The 6698-nt window shown below is 48.6% G+C and overlaps 1 long non-coding RNA gene across 1 annotated transcript; it reads right to left on the bottom strand.

The window, feature by feature from the left end:
* Nucleotides 1-105: 105 nt before the first annotated feature.
* On the bottom strand, nt 106-4352 carry LOC134519306 (uncharacterized). Its single transcript, XR_010072185.1, has 3 exons — nt 3341-4352; nt 2869-2922; nt 106-2241 (listed from the first exon to the last, which is right to left on the bottom strand). It is a non-coding gene; the product is annotated as an uncharacterized LOC134519306 (long non-coding RNA).
* Nucleotides 4353-6698: the final 2346 nt, after the last annotated feature.

The raw sequence follows: 6698 nt of genomic DNA, 5'->3' as shown, positions 1-6698 counted from the left end.
GCAGTTGACACAACTGCCGAAGAGACAAGGTAACACTTTAAGAGCCGCCTATAAATTAGGTAAAAATAATTAATAATACATATAATATAATATATTAATGGCATTTCTATGGCATGATATGGATAATATACATTAATATATAAATACCTCACAAATAATTCAGTGTGTTTCCATTTCATCAACAATCACTGGCCAATGTATTTACTTTATGGTAAGGATTATACATTTCATTATAAATGGCTTGCTGGGCATGTCAGCAACTTTTACATCTCCATTCACTTTATTATTAATGGTTTCCTGAACAGTAACGGCATAATAATGCACACAATGCAGCATGAATATTTGATGTGGCATCTATAGTCTCCCATTTATCATTTATAACAGGCTACAAAAACATTATAAAACATTTATTACAAATTTATAGATCACTTTATACTAAAACAAAGTTGTGTTATAAATACATTATTAATCCTTTATGCCATTTATAGGAATCCCTTGTAATAAGGCCTTAGCATATGTTGCTGCACAACCGTAACACGAACGGTGTGGCAAGGAGGAAATACGGCAGGGTGAGCCTGCTCCCAAGCACTGGGTGTGTTCTGCGAGGGAAAGTCTAAACATCTGCACTCAAAATTAATCAGACTACCAAGGGGCCAATCGAAAGAAACGCTGGATTAACTCAAAGTTGTTGTTTTTTCTCCCCTCCCCTAGAAGAAGATGCTTGCTTTCTCGCAAGTCGGAAACTTGTGGCGCTAGAGCCCTGAAAGCGGAGCTGTCCCGCTTCGTTTCCATACCACCTTTTCACTAGATTGATAAAATTTGCATAATTTACGAAAAGCCATCTGGCTAACGATGGGCAGCTTTTCCCATCCTCTGTCATCAGGTAACTTAGGGGCTGGTGAGAAATAAAGAGGATGTGATGGATTTAGAAAATGCGTTTGTGGGGTCTCTTTTTGTAAGTCGCAAAGACTGTTTTGTTTAGCATTGTGCATCCCCCTGCCGTGCTTGCCATCTACATAGTGCAGCGCTGGGAAACGAGGAGAAGAAAACGATGTTTGAAAACGGAGTTATTGCCAATTGCTAGTAGTACAAATAGCGAAAATCAGCTTCTGAGCCCCGCTTTGACACAGCTGTAGTTACCCCTTTCAGATTTAATGGCCCAGATGGGGCACGGCCCAGGGAACGATATTTAGTTTTTTAAAAATATATTTGTTTAACATGACAATCTGTCTTCTAACAAACCCGGCTTAATGAATCAATGCGGTTAGTCCCTTCTCATTACCTCCCGCCTTGGGAAGGGGCAGCTGGGGCTGGGTGGCAGGCGACACAGACCCACGGAGCGGAAAGCCAGGCTGGGCTCGGAGAGCAGCTGCGATTCTCTGTATATCACAGGCCACTCCATTTCACCTCCTTCCTCCCTGCGCTGAGCCCGGTCATCTGTGTTTGACCGCGATGGCAGTATCAGAAAGGCATCCAGGCTTGCAGACACCAGAAGAAGAAACCATTAGTCGCTGGCTCCAAGCCGCGCACCCCAAGAGAGGGCTATGTTGGAGGGACAGCCCTTGGTACACCAGGAGAACCAGGTCCACATTATACACTAAGGTGATTAAAACGACATCGCTGAAGGAGTTCGCTAATGCAGTAATAGTATTACTACCGGCCCAATAATGGCTTTTAAAATACAGGCATCAGCGACTTGTGTAGTGTTCTTAGTTGGTGATTAAGGAGAGCTCTGCGGGAGTTTATAGCTATGATGAGTCTTTAATGCCCCAACAGGTAAACGAACAAGCACTAGAGGGAGGAACGGGGCAGGAAGGGAGTGGAGCTGCCTGTGCAGCTGCCTACCCATCACCCACAACCACTCTTCTCCCAGGACAGTCCTTGTAGGACAACGCTTACAAATCCTTACTCTGGATTATATTTTTCCCTTCTACATCTTTTTCCTTGGAGGAAACTTACACGTCCTCATCCTGTTTTGTGGACCTTGCCCGCACTCCCTGCGTTTTTCCCAGTGCTGCTGGGTGAAGTTTCCCACCTGTGATGCGCTGCCGGTGCATGGAGCAGGGTGCGTCCTGCGAGCGCAGTGCCTGTTCCCCTAGATCCCTTCCCGAGGTGTGTTCGGAAGCTCTTTGGAGAGCAGCAGTCCGCAGACATGGGCTGATTTATTCTTCTCTACTTGCAGGCACGTCTTCTTTTCATTCTCTTCCACAGTCCTTTTCAGTTTTCTTCCTAGATACCGAACTGCAAGGGAGAAATGCTGAGTGCTTCCTGACGGTTGCTATGACTATGACTAGTGAGGATCACCCTCTGCCATTACCTCTTAAATTTATGCTGGTTCCCATATGCAGCAGCCTGGACTTTACCATTAGCAGAGAAAAAGCTTAAATATATGACTAGCACTACCTTAAAGCCCAAAGAAAAACAACCAACATTTGTTAGCTTGAGGACGGGAGAAAGGGTCGATTCCTTATATCAGACAATGTGGGGCCTCATGAAGCTGAGAATCAAGTAATGCATTCTTTTTCATAAAAGAGTGCAACATCATAGATGGAAATCACATCTTTTAGCTATTGTGGGAAATCAGCTGATCAAATTGAGCTACTTCATAATTTCGCTGCAGGCTGTACGCAGGGCTGTTCACCCCCAACAATAGGAAGCGTGTGTCGTAGCCAAGAGCTCTCATACATTCCCGTGCCAATGGCTTGTATTAAACGGAGGGATTCAAAACGAGAAGGGAAAAAGTACGTGTCTCATCAGTAACATGCCTCATCAGCTCTCTCTTCCCAGAAGGCAGCCAGGCTGACTCCACGGAGACGGAAAGGCCCAGGCCAGGGAAAAGAAAGTCCCAACAATTTCACAGCTACTCACCCAGAAATGCTTCCGCGTGATACCCGCCTCTCCTCCGAGTCTGGCCGGTCTGACCTGCAAAGTAGCAGAAAAAAAGGTTATTACAAAATTCAAGTCTGAACACGAATTTCTACTGAAAGAAGATGAAAGTGAAATGTGAAGTTACGGCAAGAGGCGCTTTGGTAAATTCCTCCACGACACACGCCTCTGAGAAGCTCATGAATGGTAAATCCATTATCCTAAAACCTCAAAGGACCAGAAATAGTGAGCATCAGAGCAAAGTGCGTCCCGTCACCTAGGTATAACATAACGTGACATCAAATAAGAAACCAGTCTGTCTCCCTCGTTGTCCCTCCTGCCCGCCGGCAAGATGACTGGCCAGCTTTCTTGTCCCCAACACCAGTGAGGTATGGGACAGGCTGGAGGTTGATGTCAGAAAGTTATTTCCAGGCAACAAGGATGGGAGACTGCTCACATGCTGCATCCCACTCACCAGGTGAGAAGGAAAAAAAATGAAGAGGCCGTAAACAGCTGCTTGGTGGGTCCCAGAGAGTCTCAGGGAGCTAAATGCAAAGGAATGGTGTTTGTTTCAGAAGGTGACCTCCCCTCTTCCAAGGAAGCTGAAACAGGCAGTGGTCATCTCCAATGTGCCATGGCAGAATCCTCCCTCTGATTCTCTGGGAGCTGCAAACTTCACCGCTCTTATCAGAAAGTGAAAGCGAAGGTGCATTTTGCTGATCCAAACCTGTTTGGATCACGAGATTGGGTGAGGTGACCTGTATCTACCACAGCATCACCATGGGAGCAGGACCCACCCCGGAGCAGAAGGTGGCCTGGCTGCTTTGAAATGCTGTGCCTTATCAGCAGAGCAGAGTTTAAAGCCTGGAAAAACGATAATATTTGTTAGTGATTAACAATGTTAACGTGCTGAAGCAAAGAAGCACTTTGCCTCTTCCAAGCTCGTTGTGGACATGAATAAATGAAGTCTCCTTTTCCTGGCGGGGGGGGTAAATGAGGTCTTGTTCTCGTTTCACAGGAACACAAAGGCGCTCGCTGGGCATTCGGCTGTGGCTGACCTCCAAAATCCAGCTGGAACCTCAGCCGGAAGAGAGGCCGGCTCTTACCTCAGGTTACTAACTCAATAGTAATAAAATCCTTGAGACAATATAACTTTTAAAGGCCAGAATTTTTCACTTTTGCGCTGAATCAATATGAAAAACTACAAATTGCCTTGTTTTCACAGAGACCGAACCTGAAGCACCACGTGCTTTATTTGGGAGAGAACAGGGGCTCCCATAGGAAGCCTGTGATAGTACAAAATTCAAACTCTCTCTCTCCAGTCCTGGCCTGAGAACGTGACCACTACGTCGTCCTCCAAAGCCATTGGCACCTGTGCGTCCCCATGTCGCTGCCCGGGTGGCTGCGGTGGGTGCAGAACGGGGGACAGCCTGGTGCGGGGGTACTACAAGCCCTGCAAGAGAACTCGTGGTAGATGTGGTTCAAGATGTCCTACTCACCCTCTGCAGAGTGCCCTCACAGGTCTCACTCCTCTCCAAAGATGTTCCCAATAAACCCTGGTGAGCCAAACCATAAGCATCACTTTGGATTTTAAATCTCGTTATTGGTTTAAAAAAGGGGAGAGAGAGAGAGAGAGAGAGAGAGAGAGAGAGAGAGAGAGAGAGAGAGAGAGAGAGAGAGAGAGAGAGAGAGAGAGAGAGAGAGAGAGAGAGAGAGAGAGAGAGAGAGAGAAAGGGAGGTAATTTTATTACTCTTATGGTATATTTTCCATTATTTGCATAATTGTTTAATGCTAATAAGACAATTAGCAATTCTTACAGCTTAATAATTACCCAGCAATGACTGGCCTATTGTAGCTTAATGAATTTTTTAATTGTTGCTGGGGGTCTTGACGTTTTTTGCCCACTATCTTGTGTTAGAGATGCGGTTCATGCAAACAGGGTTACGCCAAAGGCAAGACACCACCAGCTCAGCTACATGGGACAGGCAGATATTTTATTATAAAAGTCTCTTGAATTTAAAAGAAGGGGAAAATGCAAGCTGCTTTAGGGCCAAATTTTCTAAATACACGTAGAGGAAATGCAGAGATTTAAAAAATCGGTCCACCTTAAGCAAACGCTGCCCTTGTAGAAGCCGGGCTACTTAATTGGTGTGGGGCTGGCTTTGCCATTCTGAAAGCTAACAAAAGGCTTACCATTTTTATCTTTTAGCGAACAACTCCTCGAGTTAAGCATGAATCATACCATCCTGAACTAGGGTATGGCCAGAAGGAAGTTAATTGAGGGCAGGCAGGGCCGGGATTGTGTTTGTCACTGACCGAGGTCACAGATGAGGTTGGCTGGAGGAAGAGGACGGCGGGGCCCTGGGGAGCAGTCCCGGGAATAGACTCCACAGCCCGCATTTACACACAGACGATAAGTAATGGAGATGGAGCTTTCCTCTCCCTTTTTACTGCGAGGCTCCTGCATGCTGCTCCTTGCAAAGGGAGGCTTCTCTTTCTCTACCCTTCCTCTTTTCTAATGGCTGGCAAAACGTCAGTGCCTTTAGCCATGAAATCCCATTTTTTTGGCTGTTACCTGTACGCTTCTCCCTGCGTTTCCGCCGTTGACGTAGTGGGTCCGGCAGATTTGCCTCTGAGCTCAGTGCTGGGACTCTTCCAGCTCCCCAGCGTCAGGCATGCCCCAGAGGCGGCTGCCACTGAGTCAGGGGCACGCAGGCACCTCCCCGGTTAGTCATGCCCTGCTCGCGGCCAAACTCACATGGTGCTCCAGGACACCCCTCACGGTTCCTGGGGTGCACAACCCTGCCCGGAGCTGGGTCAAACAGCCACCCCCTGCTCCGGGGCATCGGCACATGCAGGGCCACGCTCCCAGCCTGGCAGGAAGGGATGTGGCCAGGTTAGAGATGCCCACTTGTGCCCAGCCAAGGCAGTGAAGGTCCATCACATGCATGCTGGACAACTGTCCATCTCCCTCCTGAGGCTGCCACAGCTGGGTCTTAAAAACATGATGTTTTGATCACAAGTAATAAAAAAAAAAATTAATATTTGCAGCAGAGAGAAATAATTTGCAGTGGGAAACCATCACAAAAGGGGGCTGGTGTTTGCAGGGGATTTGTGATCCCTGGTGCTTGCAGGGTATGGAGGTGGGACCTGGTCACCTCTGTGGGGAAGCAGCTGGGTTTTGAGAGGACCAGATGTGAACGCCATCCCAACATGGGTCAGGAGGTGTTATGTCCCCCTCCTCCCAAGCCTCGGCTCTCCTACTGCAGCCTGCCTGCACCACGCCACTACCTCCACCCCGGCACGCCAGGGCCTGTCCCCAGCCTGGATTCAGTTATTCCTGCATTCCCACCCCATCCTTGCCAGCCGGTGCTTAATGGCGGGGCCCTGCAGCCCCTCGGCTGCCCCAGGACTCCCCAGCTCCTCCTGGCCCCCCCCTCGCTCCCCAGCCCTCTCCCACCTCTGCCCGGCACCAGCCACGCAGGCACCACAGCGGGGCCAGCTGATGCACAGGGGCTTGTGCCAGCCCCGCTCTGAGCTGGGCGCAGCCACAGGATGCCCAACAAGCCTGCAGCCAGTTTTCCCGTCCCCATTGTGCCTCCCCTGGAGCTGGGATGGGATTCCCAGTGTATCAGAGACCAAAAGTCTCCCCACGAGCCAGTGTTGAGCGTGTTCCCCAGCCCCACATGGACTCCTTCAGACACCAGCCCTGGCAGCCCATGGCTCTCTAGCGAAGCTCTCAACTAGTGCAGATTGTGGTGGAAAAGTGCCTAAGCAGTGATTTTGCACCCCTTTGGGACCTGTTATCTGGAATGCAGATGGGAGCAGTGAT

The sequence above is a fragment of the Chroicocephalus ridibundus genome, chromosome 8, assembly GCF_963924245.1.
Source record: "Chroicocephalus ridibundus chromosome 8, bChrRid1.1, whole genome shotgun sequence".
NCBI classification, from domain to species: Eukaryota; Metazoa; Chordata; class Aves; order Charadriiformes; family Laridae; genus Chroicocephalus; species Chroicocephalus ridibundus.
The sequence above is the reverse complement of the archived record's forward strand: the minus strand, read 5'-3'. Positions and strand labels throughout refer to the sequence as shown.